The following is a 12,695-nucleotide window of genomic DNA, read 5'->3' as shown; positions in this document are numbered from 1 at the left end:
AAAATCAGATTAGAAATGTGCAAAATATAATATAATATAATATAATATAATATAATATAATATAATAGACACAGAAAAGAACAGAAACTTACAGAACAGAACATTTAGATAAAAATCAGATTAGAAATGTGCAAAATATAATATAATATAATATAATATAATATAATATAATATAATATAATATAATATAATATAATATAATATAATAATATAATATAATATAATATAATATGAGTAGAATAAAATAGAATAGAATAGAACAGAAACTTACAGAACAGAACACTTAGATACAAATCAGATTAGAAATGTGCAGAATAGAATAGAATAGAACAGAACAGAGACTTGCAGAAAAGAATAGACGAAAAAAGAACAGAAACTTACAGAACGGAATACATGACTTACAGAATAGAGACTCAAAGAACAGATAAATTAGAGAAATCGAAAGCTAAAGAATGGAAACTTACAAAATAAAACACATGTCAAACTTACAGAATAAAACATACAGAATAAACCAGAATATATCTCAGAATACAACAGATAAGAAGTGCCATAAAGTTTAACAAAAGTAAATCTGAGAGAAAATTAAACTTTATGTATTTGCTCAACTACTGCATGTCCCGTGTGAAATATCCCACCCCTTGAGTGTGCTAGTGTGTGTGTGTGCGTGTGTGTAACTTACACAGGTCAGGAATGGCGTTTTAAGGAGCGCGCACACGCAGGCACGCACTCGCAGGAACACAAACGCACGATCTGTGTATCCGCGCACAGACAGTGTGTTGTTGCAGTGTCACGCAGGACCTCAGCTCGAGCTCGACCTTGATCTGGCAGACTGAGAACCCCTCATCATCATCCTCATTCTCGTGTTCATCCTCATCGGCGCGAGCTCCAGTTAAACGCGCGTGAAGCTCGACTGGCACTTCCTGGTAAGAGTTCATACTCATCCAGTCAACTTTAAAACAGCGTACTACATCACTTTCAAGTAGAATTGTCCTAAAACAAGGCCATTTTCAGTCAGTGGGACACTGTGTGCGTTGATACGTGTATATATAACAGCATTTCATCTGGTGAAATAACATGCGACTGAGAAAAGTTGACACAAGTTTGGTGCTAATTTGAGTTAGCGCGCTAAGCTAGCGCGACTTTAGCTTTAGTTTATTGGATTTGTGCACCATACGTTTACGAGTTATGATTAAACAGGATTTATGATATACGGAATTAACGTACACAGTTGTGAAACGGCGTTTTTAAACAGTTTTAATGAATGTCGGTTGGGTTTTTAGCAGTCACGCGCCACATTAGAGAGAAAGGTGAGCTAAAGCTAGTCTGCCAGTCTGACACATGCAACAGAAATGTGAGGACAGTCTCACACCATATTGCCGTGACAGTGGCCAAATAAGATTTATTCATCGATTTCGTACGAAAATGACACGCATACATTGTTTATTGCGCATTGGAGCGTTTCTTAAGAAGTTCAAGCAAACTTTACTGCTGCCATTGACATCACGTTAAATACATGTTTTGTAATCGTTATAAACTTTGTTCCTAAAGTTTGGATTGACAACAGTGAGTCAATAAGTATACAGTATACAGTTAAATATATGTATACAAATATAATTAATATAGTTGTTTGAAGTCCAAGCAATGCAGTACTTTGTATTTGTGAAGTGAGTCACTTGATTCAGGGTTTGTCTGGTTCACATTGTTCGCACTTGTCAATGAATCAGCAAAATAATGAAAATGCTGATTTCATAAAGGATAATGAATAGTAGTTGTTGTCAAACTTTTTCATAATGCGGCCCCCCTTGTGTAAGGTGCATCATTTGTTTCCCCCTAAAGAAAATGTAAAAACTATCTCAAAATTAAACATAAAAAAACTATTATTACAACAATTATACATGGTAGACTTAATTCTCTGAAGTTTGATTTATGATAAATTTATATATATATTTAATAAAATGTCAGAATACTAAGCCCTCCAGCAGCATCGCATGGCCCCCAGTTTGAGAACCACTGACGTGTAAAGTAAGTCAAAATAGTAGTAGACATTATGATATAATTTTTCCATTTTTACGTCTCATTTTCTACTATTATTAAATAGAATTTTATACTCAATTCTATTGACATTGTATCAGTTATTCTGCAAATTATATTTTGGTATTTGCAAAAAAAAATTAGATAATTGCTGCATGGAGCATGTGCACATGAAAAAAAATACAAATGAAGAGTTTGGTTCCAAAACGCAATAAATCCATTTTGACTAATTTGGGTAAAAATGTGTTTTCTATACCAAGAAAGTGACAAGATGAAAACCACTCTTTTATGTTACAAATGTTCACATACCATCTTTAGGTTATAATAATATTAAAAATTCAAATCCCCTGGGGTCAATGTGTTAGCATGACAGAAGCTTGATGTTGTCGTGTGAGAACAAGCAACAGCCGGCATTTTTCCTTTGCCCGAGTGCCTCTCACGTAAATTATTAGAAGTTGATGGGTTACGTTTCTTCTCCGCCACAGAAAACCACCACAGGTATAGCAATGCCATAAAAATTACTATTTTGTTTTTGTTTGTTTGTTGATCACGACGCACAAAGTAGAAGAGGAAAGCTAGGATGCCCTGTGCATTCAAAGCTAGCACCACCCTTATTGTTTACAATGTGTGGAATGGTGCGCTGTGATTTGTTGAGCGGATTTATTGCATTCTGCAGAGGAGGACTGGCATTTATTGCGTTTTGGGAAAAAAATGGAGAAAAGATAACCGAATAATAGGGGTGTCAACAATAATCGATTCGGCAATGCATCGCAAATGCGCACATGCACAATTCAGCATCGATGCAGCAAAGTGCCATAATCGATTATGTCACTGTTTATTTTCTGGCCTCTAGTGGACAATAAAGTTGTGAAGTTACAATTACTTCTGGGGGCATAACAACAACAATCAAGATGGCTGAGGCGGAGAGAGATGACTGTGATAGACGGGTAAATAAAAACGCACCATTTTCCATGGAAAGTGGACATATGGGCACATTTCGGATTCTACGAAGTTAATGGGAAACTAGACAAGACTTACGCTGTGTGTAAATTCTCATCTCAGGTATATAATTGTCATTGTCTTAAAGCTGCTAAGCTTCCGTTTTTGTTGAGAATAGTTGCACTTGCCTTGTTGTGTACAGTAGAATTATGATGCATCGCAATACATTGTAGAATCGAATTGAATTGTTACCTGGTGAATCGAATTGTGAGGGCAGTGCCAATGCACACCCCTACCGAATAACACGGCGGATATCGGATTTTGAGCAAAATTAAGAATTTACTTTTTAAATACCGACCAGATACAATACTGATTTTGGCTGATACTAATTTTTTTTAAAACAATGGCATTTAACGCGTCTTAGAACCAAACTCTTCAAATGTATTTTCTAGCTTAGAGGGTTTTAAACTGGGTCACACAGTTCAGGGCTCAACGTAATTTTTTTATACTGGCCCAGTTGGGCCAGTGGTTCAGGTTTTCACTTGCCCTGCCAAAATTTTCACTGGTCCCAATAAAAATGTCAGTGTCACACATTTAAAAATGGTAATTCAAAACTCAAAAATAATTGTAGTCATATAAAACCGACATGTTCCAACAAAAAAAAGGCTCTCACTCAGCTGACAGCAAAATGTGCAAAATATTGCATCGTTTCTTTCGTTGTGTTTTACCCAAGTAAATGTCTGCTTTCAAGATGTTATATATACATTGAGGAAAATATATTTTAGTGATTGAGGGTGAAGCACTGGCCCGTTCGTTTGATGGTTTGAAAGCACTGTATTATTTTTTTTGTTCAGGTGATCTTGATCCTTAAAGGGTAGATCAATTCCTTAAGAAATTCTCTGAAATGACTTTCATCTCTTGATTTTAGTTATGTATCCGGTCACACACATGTATATTATGCTTTATGATATAGAAAGTCTTTGTCAGCGTGCTATTTCTGGCATGATTTTAGGCTGAGCTGGCAATATTTCACTTCTGCTCTCAGCACGTCCGAAGGCGCATATGCGCAATTTGTCGTTGTTATTTTTCATTTTCTTGCTTTTTTAGATATTTTAGATTTCCCCAGGAAACGAACCCGCTTTCATGGCATAATTACATGATGCATATGCCACTGTAAACACAGTAATAGAGATGCTGACAGCCGGCATTTGTCATAAAATATGAGAAAATCTGAGTCAATATGCGCTGTGATCCAAAAAAACTAAATCCCAGCTTCTCCATACTGGATGCTCTCGGCATTTGTTGCATCCTTTCGCAAAACGACTCTTAATATTTCACACAGCATGACATGGGGAGCAGGGAAGAGGCTCTGTGTTTTGAAAGCTTGTCTCTCTTAATACGCAATACTCCATGTGTTGTAAATAGCTGGGCACGCCAGCCTGGCATACTAACACTCATCAGCTTTTCTTCAGCCGAGTTTCTCCAGCCCAAGGGCTGTCGAGGTCTGTGGCTGGAGTGAGCCGTAACACCCCCTCATTCCTGGATCTTCCACGACAGGATCTTGCTCTCGAACTCGGTCAGTCCGGAAAACATACAGCTAGAGAGAGCCGTAGCAGGAAGCTGTTGTATGTATGTGTTGTATTTTCAGAAGTCATGCCAAGTTGGAACACTGAGACCTTTGCCAGTTGCCTTTGAGGAGCGATGAATAAGAAACCTCTTTACACATGTCGTAAGCCAGGCCTGAAAGCTAGCAGGGTGTTTGAATTGCTCTGGAAGGTCTTGAAAAGTGGGCCGGTTCCCGTGCCGCACCGCAAGCAAGCATTGGTGGGAGACCGAGGGGCGGTGACCGAGGTCTAGTGCCACCATACTGTGAAGGCCGGGCAAGTGGCCAGCTACGTTGACAGTTTAACAGTGAATATTTTACAGCGCAGCATACTGCATGCTGTAAACAGGGGTAGGCTACATAAAGGCTGTTTATCGTGCTTGGGAAGCCTTGGAAAAAATCTGCGTCTTTTAAGCCCTGTATTAGAATAAAGCAGATGGCTTGGGCCAGTGTGGCTTGGAGAAAAGCTGGAGATAAAAGCAGGCCAGTTTCTTTGAACATGGAATCTGTCACGTTTGTATCTCCGGGTCTCCGGGTCAAAGTGTGTGCTGAGCCGCTGAAAGTCATGGGTTTTATGCCGACGTTGGCCAGAAATATCCCTGGGAATCTCATTAATATTGATGTTTTGATGTTGCAAGCATTTGTAGAGGTGGTTAACGGGCCAAATGTTTGGAGTTTTTTTTTAATGCATGGTTTAAGGTCTTTGATGAGTATTTTTCTTAACGGTGTCATTTGTCATAGCCATCCGTTGACTTTAACCGCAAGTACAAGCAGCAGTAAGTAGGACCACAAGAAGATATTGGCTAACTTTACTAGTGATATAAATAAAGATACATAAAGATGTAAGTATCTAAAGGATTTATTTTATGCTCTGAATCACAATATTGATCACACATGACTTTGAGGAAGTCTGGGAGTTGGCAGCAACAGCGACTTAGCCAGTTTTCATCTGGATCTTGATTTAACATTGGCATTTGTTTAACGCACATTTCCATCCTGATCCGGTAGCAGCATGTAAGACCCTCCAAAAGAGAATGAAACATACTTGCACTGTCTCATAAGCTGAAATGAGCTTGTGTTGCTAAAAGCATTTCGTGATCACTTGAGTCGATGGCTCACGTACAGAGCAAAGCTACATTTCTCCAGAGCCTCTCGCTCATGAAAAAACACTTCTTCTGCCCTCTATTAAAGATTCACCAAAGAGGTTGTGATCTGTGTTCTGATGGAGAGGAGGTGATGGTGGTTTAAGATGGTGTTAGCTTTACAAATATATCTCATAAAAGAGGTGAAAGGGATTTTGATGGAGCGGTCTAGCAGGATTTGGAATAGGGAAGTCCCTAATAACGGTGTTCAGAAGAGACCGTACCTTTCATAGCTCTTGACCAAGATGATGATGGTGTTTGAGGGGTACTCGACCAGTTATCTGCAAACCTTCATCAGAATAGCTCTGTGTTTACATACTTGAGAAACGAACAATGACGTACCAAACTATAGCCAGGGTTTCCATGGGTCATGGAATTTCTGGAATATCATGGCATTTAAAAGGTCTATTCCAGGGAATTTTATATTTTCATGGTCATGAAAACCAGGGATTTTTGTCTGTCTGTCCATTTATCAAAATGTAATCCGCTTGATAAGTTGTGTATAAGGAATGCAGTTTCCCGTTCATGGGCTACACTGATTTCAAGGAACACTACAATCTAAACAGCCATTTATTGGTATTGTTTACTCATTTCAGGCATTTAAGCTACAATTATAAACTCACAGTGTACACTGCATTATCCAGGCTCGTGGCATTCCGGACATAGGTCATGAAAATTCAGCTTTTTAGTCAGTGAAAGTCATGAAATTTGTAATTTGGCTTCGAGTGGGAACCGTTTGAGGCGTCAAATTCAGGTCTACTGTGTCTAGTTTGCCGCTTGAACATTTTGAGTTTACTTGCTTCGTTAAATTCTAGTCATCAAGACATTCACGCAGAAAGTCGCGTCATGGGAGGGGCTTCTGCGACTCCGCTCGCATCCTGTAATCACGTCACTACTAAAGCAAGCTTGTGATTGGTTAACGCGACGCGTTGTTCCGCCAAAGTTAAAATTTTTCAACTCGCGTGTTTGCCGCAGCAACGCTCAATTCGCGCCATTCGAATGAGGCGGAATCGTGTATACCGTGCCGCGCTAAACGCTTCATTCGCGTCGCGAGATCTCCAGACGCGTGTCAATGTGTCTTCACATCGACTTAACATTGAAATCACTCACGTTTGATGCCTCCATTGTGGCTGGTGTGAATGCAGCATTAGTATGAGTATTATTCTTAGTTCTGAGTAGTGGTACAACTTATTTTGAAAAATTGACCTATGGCTAAGTCACGCCCCTCCACTCACTCGGACAAACAATCAACACTCGGTGATGGGTGCTATGGCAGCTGTCACAGTAGGAGACATTTCACAGGAGGCAATTGATGATTTTTGGAGACGGCAAGACTCTATATAATCTCGAAGTCACCAAAAGGGCCTTAACTATGCATTGGAGGGTTATATTAATAATTTTATTGTTGAGAAGGTCTATGTAAACGCGATAAACCGCATCTCGTTGCCATCATGATCAAATTAAATATGTACTAAGTTGCATACGTTTTCAGGACAAGCCTTTTTACCATCTTTACCAAGAGTCCATCTCCGTTAGTTTGGTGCTACAGTATTTACATGAATCATTCAGCACATTACAAATAACAAAAACATTTGTTATCTCGGTTATTTTCAGATACGCTAATGAAGCTAAGTGAAATGACGTACAACGCAGCTAGAAGCTAACGTTAACGTTTTCTAATGTTAGGCTAACGTTACGTTAGAGTTGTTAAAGATAACGTTCAAATACGTTGTTGACTTAGCTTAGAACAGATGTAGACATCCTTGATGTCCTTGATTCCTCCACGTTAAGTTGGTGTTGTGGTCTAGTGCATAACTTAAAACAAAGCAGACACTTAACGTTATTTCGGTTGAAATGTGCTTGGGAAAGGGTAAAAAATACACAACATCGCCCAGCCTCTCGTGATACCTAGTGTCGGAGTTGCATGTACCCCATGCACACTGTTTGACCATTTTAAACTGAAAATGACAAGAAAAAACATATAAAAACCAATGAAACGGACTAACTGCAATGCATTTCAATGGACGTGTAAGCAGAGAATGTATTGGGTTAGCTATGCGCACTGTGATTGGCTCATCGCGTTTGGCGGAGTGGCTTAGCCATAGGTCAATTGAATGATTGGTATTGCTAATTTTAAAACATTTGACTGAATAATAAAGAGGAAATTCTTAGTAGTTAACATCAGACACTTTCAGTATTTATAGCTTTGTTAGTGATCTGGTTTAAAATGATCTATTTTTGGTTTGCGTCAGTATAACCATACTGAGGTGTTGTTTTGAAAGCTTCATGTGGTTTGAAAGGACATCAGGGGTTTCTGGTTCGACACCAGCAGTAGGTGGACAGCGCAGATGGTCTTGATCAGTAGGTACTTTTTGTCACTATGCACTTTAGTATTTAACAGTAGAAGTAATAGAATATGGATGAATACACTGAAAGTATTTAAAGAACCGCTTGTCTTTTAAAATAAACTGAGATGTTGCAACACTCTTGCGTGACTAAGGTATTGAAACGGTTAAGTGGTGCGTATCATTGAATCTTACAGAAAAAAACACTTTAATGCTTCTTACCTCAGATTGAATTGTGATGTTGACAAACTGTCAAAGGCCGCAGAGGAAACCGTGTTGTGATATTCCTCCGATTATTGCATCATGAATATTCCAGAGAAATGAAGCATGATCAACATCTGTTGTTTTGGTTCTGAGCGATACGGAGCGTAACGGTAATAACAAATCGTGCGTTTAGTGATCGGTTGAAGTCGCCTTGAAACTTCGGCCGCTTCAGATGCTAAAAAGAAAGAGCCAGGAGGGAAATTCAAGACTGTAGGCTTCTGTTAGCGTGATTGTAGCCGGTGGGCTTGACCTATGGCTGTGGCAAATAAAAGGAATTTAGCCCGGTGGTGAAAGTTGTCACATCCCATTGTGGTCAGAGGTTAGCTGGCGAACTTTGTTGTCGGTGACATGGCTTAGTCCTCATTAGACGACATGAGATGAAGGTCTTCAGAGCAAAGGGTCTGCAGGCCACGGATAACGTGCAGTTTCATGCAACAAAAACATTTATCTGAGTTTATTTTTTTTTAAAAGTAGCTTAAAAATATTTTTTGGTTGAGACATAAAGACAATGAAATAATGTGTTTATGTGAAAATTGCTTTTCCCCCTAGGTTCTGTTTTTGATAACACATTTTTATTTATTTATTTACAAGACACTGTCAAAACTGGCGCCTGCAGGTGCGTGCGATCTAGCCGAGATCTATCAGATTAAGGTCTTTCATGCTGTGCTTTCTTCGGAAGTCAATTAGGAAGTAACATTGATTCACTTGACAACTCATTGACTCTGAGTCTTTGAGAAAACTATGCTTTTTCTTTAGAACAGCAGGTGTTTGTAATCAGAATATGAAGGTATTTTAGTGGTGAAGTTTGTCTTTACAAACCAGCTCGACCAGAAATGAAGAAGTAATTGTGGACTCAAAATTATTGTTTAAGGATCATACAAGATGCAACCATTGTTAATTGTAGTGCAAATATTTGTCTGTGCATTAAGAAGTGATATGTGCTATTTTGTCTCCTTGCATAAGTGTCTGTTTTCACAGTGTAATTGTGACCATGAATAATAATCTTGCATATTCATTCAAAATCCCCTCTTATTTTAGGCTTACTGCCTCATAGTTTATTCTTAATAACCCATGAACTTTCCATGACAACTGTAGTTACCTGTGGTTGTGCAAGATCAAATGTAAGAACAGTTACTTAAACAGGACTTTTAGACGGATCTCTTGACAGAAATGCAATATAATGTACATAACTAAATGATCAGTGGTGTATAAAGACCTTACATAATGAACTGTATTGTTTTTATTACCTTATTTACCTAAATGTTTTACCGTATTTATCTATATACACCGCAGGTCTCCTTACATGGAAGGCGCCGCCATGTTTCTACAGTAGGCCTTAATGGACGAGCCCTGCGTTGTTGACATGTTTGTCCTGTGGCAGCTACCGTAGCTTCTCATTGCGTTTCGAAATTGAAGCTGGTTGCAATTCGCAATCTCACCAATAGATGCCGCTAAAACACACATTATACCTTGAAACAAGGGACAGAATAAAAGTGATGTAAAATTTCTTAAAGGGACACTCCACTTTAAAAAAAAATATATGCTTATTTTTTAGGGCTGAACGATTTGACCTAAAATCAAAACCTCGGTTAATTTAACATCTGACATCGGTTACGATTAATGAGCGATTATTATTATTTTTTGCCTCATAGTTCACTGGCAAGGTTTGTATTTTAAATATGCTCAGATATTAAAGGTGGAATATATTTTTCTACTGAAAGGGCATTTGTTGTTATCTTTTTGATTTTAAAATAATTAATTGAAGAGGAAAGTATTACTAAATAGACTTGACCATATGCAGTTGCTGCACATGTTATTATGCACAATTGATGAAACTTTCAAAATAGGAACTTATGAACCAAAGATTCATACATCCCACGTGACTAATTCTAGCCATAAGATACATACATATACAATTAGTTATATCCAGATAATGAGATGAGTGGCATGGTAATACACATTGTATCCTCCTTTACACGTTTCTTGTCTTCTATTCAGTTTTCCTGGGCTTTGCTGTTTAAGACCTTTACTCTCATCTATAATGTTTTTGGTGTTAATGTAGATTAGAAGTTCTCCCGTTCTCTCTATCTCTCTCTCTCTCTCTCTCTTTCACCTCTGCAATGTCGAATTAAACCTGCTTGCCTGCGACTTCTTGCGGTTCTGAGTTATGTGTTGACTTTACCCGTGACATAAACTTTTACGCGTCATGCAAATTTGCGGTAAAAACCTGATCGCGCATTCCGTAGTTTTATCACGGGGGCCCGCACATGCGTGACTACTTCGTTTTCCTTTGGCACTAGATGATCTGCTCAGTTAACACAGTGTTTGAGTTCTCCTCCATGTGTCTCTATGCTACTGACTGGAAGGGGCGGAGCCACGTAACCTCACACGCAGTATTATGTTTTAAAGGGAAAGTATTAACAGGATTAAAAACCGAAAATAACCGACAATAAAATAGGGTCGGTTAAAGTTTCTGAATTTCAGTTTCGGTTATTTTTCAATTAAACGTGCAGCCCTACTCATTTTCCAGCTCCCCTAAACTAGAGTTCTCAATGGACCTGAAAATTACAACCCAACCCGACCCGTGGCTTTTAAAGCCCGGACCCGATGTAACCCGTAGGGGTGTCAACAATAATCGATTAGGCGATGCATCGCAATGCGCGCATGCACGATTCAGCATCAATGCAGCAAAGTGCCATAATCGATTGTCACTGTTTATTTTCTCGAACCCGACCGGCCCGACCCTTTGAGAACTCTACCCTAAACATTAGTTAAAAATTTGATTTTTACGGCTTTGGAATCCATTCAGCTGATCTTCCGGTCTGGCAGTACCATTTTTAGCGTAGCTTAGCATAATCCATTAAATGTGATTAGACCATTAGCATCGCGCTACAAAATAACCAAAAAGTTTCGATATTTTACCTATTTAAAACTTGACTCCTCTGTAGTTACAGGGTGTCCTAAGACCGATTGAAAATTAAAAGTTGCGATTTTCTAGGCCGATATGGCTAGAAACTATACTCTCATTCTGGTGTAATCATCAAAGACTTTGCTGCCGTAACATGGCTGCAGCAGGCGTAGTGATATTACGCAGCACCTGAAAATAGTCCCCTGTTATTGAAAAGTAGCAAAGGGGACTATTTTCGGGCAGTGTGTAATATCACTACGCCTGCTGCAGCCATGTTACAGAAGCAAAGTCCTTGATAGAATGATAGAATTGTGCGCAACAAGATGTGTTTCGTGTTTTGTATTTCATATTATAAAGCAAATGAAAAAATACCAAATTTGCAATCACAGACATTATGATTAATTTAACAGAATTATTTTGTACAAGTACAATTTTCCTAAACTAGCAGAAAAATAGTTATTTCCTCCATCATTTTTGCTTCTGTGAGAAAAACACAAGCGTGTTCAGTTTGTTTGAGATTAAAATCGCAAAGTGGGTCTTTAAACCACAAATTTATCTGGCCTCTTTAGAGAAAACCAGTGCCGTTCCAATTTGGCTCTAGGGCAGAGTTTTTACAAAGGCTACACAGATAAAACCGAACAAAATAACCTCTCACCAACTATAGTCCTGAATATTCTCAGTACTTTGACTAAGATGTTTTTTCCGCATCCCGTGTTATTCAAATCACTCATCTCCGTGCAGACAAACAGGGTAGTCAAGTTACCTCTAATGGATTATTTGCATCACTTTAGGACTCCCTTCTCTGCGCTCAAGCTCCGTACATCAAACGGCACGTGGGGAGACGCGCACCCCTGCAGGGTAATTAACTGTACCCTCTCAGACCCTCCTCTATAAAGCACCTGCAGGCTTGACGGCACGCTCACAAAAGCCAGAGCTTAGAACTAATTCATCAAACCGGCCCTCGAGAAGAAACAAACAATGGCCGGTCGGGTGAGATGGTCCGGGTCTATTGCTGCCCTGCCAACTACATCCTTTTGACTCAAGGGTACGTAAAGTGGACCATTACACCTGCACGCACTCGAACCTCCTACGCCATGCTAAATGTTTATGGAAGATGCGCACATATGCACTGCTGCTGCTTTAGAAGAGCAGGGTTCAAGGGGTACGGGGACCCCGGAGCGAGAGTGTCGCTGTCGAAAGAGGGTTCAAGCTCCTCAGAGACTTGCTGTAAAAGAGTCAGGTATTAAAGGCAAAGGGCTTTGCGCTACTTTGTGTGTGGGTATAAATCACAGCCAGCCCTCACATGCAGAAGCTGTTTGTGCTGTGCTATTTACTTCCGCTGAGAAATAATCATTACCCTATAAAATGTGAAAGTGAAAAATGCAAAGGAGGCCTTTAAATAGGCACCGAACAGGATTATGAATGGCCGGTACAAACTCCCTTAAGACCGCAAGACTTTATTC

General features: G+C 39.2%; 1 protein-coding gene across 1 annotated transcript in view; it reads left to right on the top strand.

Moving 5' to 3' along the window:
* Nucleotides 1-704: 704 nt before the first annotated feature.
* Nucleotides 705-12,695, top strand: part of nek7 (NIMA-related kinase 7) — a 94,025-nt gene continuing 82,034 nt past the window's right edge. The window contains exon 1 of the mRNA XM_073861613.1: nt 705-923. The gene's annotated coding sequence lies outside the window, so the exon portion shown is untranslated. The remainder of the gene's footprint in view (nt 924-12,695) is intronic.

The sequence above is a fragment of the Misgurnus anguillicaudatus genome, chromosome 23 (assembly GCF_027580225.2).
Source record: "Misgurnus anguillicaudatus chromosome 23, ASM2758022v2, whole genome shotgun sequence".
Lineage (NCBI taxonomy): Eukaryota > Metazoa > Chordata > Actinopteri > Cypriniformes > Cobitidae > Misgurnus > Misgurnus anguillicaudatus.
The sequence above is the reverse complement of the archived record's forward strand: the minus strand, read 5'-3'. Positions and strand labels throughout refer to the sequence as shown.